Here is a 1,649-nt window from a genome sequence, read left to right as displayed (position 1 = left end):
GAGCTATTTGATAATCTGACTGAAGAACAGGTTCAATGGATGTTTGAGTGGTTTCCGACCAAGGAATTCATTGCCCGATCCAGAGATGCACCTTTCCTGATACTAATTGGTCTAAGAGGAACCTACCCTTACGTCCCTCTCTAAGTTATGAGGCAAGCTGGTAGGAAGAAAGTTATACCCAGGGTCGACAAGATGATCCATTTCCAAACTGACTTCCAAAATGATGATAGTCCCTACAAGTGCCAAGCCCAGCATGTGTCACTGCAAGATCGTAACGGGGAAAGATACCATCGCGCCAGACAGATATCATGCTGGTTGTGCTCCTTTCTACTCAGGTTGGTTGGAAGACAATCATGATGGTCTGGGCTAGCCAGGGTTTGTTCGAGGTCACATAATTATAGATGAAAAGGGCGAGGCGCAAGTCAAGTACAACCAGCTGTGCAAGAGGATCCATGAATGTGAGAGTGAACACCGCGAGATACAAGAGTCTAACCAGAAGCTGATTGAGGAATGGAAGGATATGGTTGTAAATGCCAACAAAAGGCTAGGATACTTGGAGCGAGGCATAGTAGAATTGGAGAGAAAATTTCTCAAAAGGGTTGAAGAATGTCAAGAGGCTGAAGGGACCGAAGGCGTACATCTAGCCAGAGCATACCTGTCACTGGGACTTCGCGAGTTGGGGAAGTTGTTCGACGGAGCCAAGGATACCGAATCTAGGGAAGGTCCTTATGGAACCAAATAGATAGGAATCTAGTTTTCAACTTTATAAATGTAATAAGGCCAATGGCCACTAGTGATTTTTGCTTATTTTAGTGTCGATTTGGGATCCGTCTATTTTTTATCAATAAAATGAGGCATTTAGCATTCCAAGTTCTCCAAATTAATTTGTCGCTAGGCCTACCTTGGGCACAAAGAGGTTCCCAAATTAGGACTCGATTTACATTCCCGCACTATGTGTTTAAATATTGTAATACTTTTTATAATCCTCACTAACTTGATTACCTTTTGTTTTTATTTCTATTTTTATTATTCCCCTCTCCAAAGGTTAGTTCGTGCACTCTTGCATCATCATCTTATTCCACGAGATCCAGGGCCCCTCCACCCACTCCTTCTCTTAGTCCTGTTAAAAGTAAGAACAAAGGTAAGATGGAAGATTTGAACAACGTCAGGAAGGAGAACCCAACTGAACGGTTGAGGCCACTGATGGCCATGGTATTTGGGTTCCTAATGAGAATGTGTCACAACTTAAACAGAAGCTGCTGAAATTTCAGGAGGATCTCGATCTGGTTTGGAATCTGGCAAGCCTGTCATTTTCTCTCAGCACCCCAGATATCAATATCCCCCACATTCAAAACCCTACACCTCAAAATATCCCAAAGCACCAAAATCATCCCATTCCTTACCATCACACTGTTCCACCAAAGTCCCAATGCAACACCTGCCATGCCCCAAACAACACTCCACTACTCATTCCAGAACCCCAAAACTCCATAAATGACCATTTCCACACCCACACACCAGGCCACCACAACACTCCTATCTATGTGGAGACCATGCCACACACCACCTAACCCATCTAGAGCACACCTGAGTCTGATGAAAAGGATCTGCTTATCAGGAACCTGGCTGAGGAACTTAAGAAACTAACT

Source organism: Nicotiana sylvestris, chromosome 2, assembly GCF_000393655.2.
Source record: "Nicotiana sylvestris chromosome 2, ASM39365v2, whole genome shotgun sequence".
NCBI classification, from domain to species: Eukaryota; Viridiplantae; Streptophyta; class Magnoliopsida; order Solanales; family Solanaceae; genus Nicotiana; species Nicotiana sylvestris.
The sequence above is the reverse complement of the archived record's forward strand: the minus strand, read 5'-3'. Positions refer to the sequence as shown.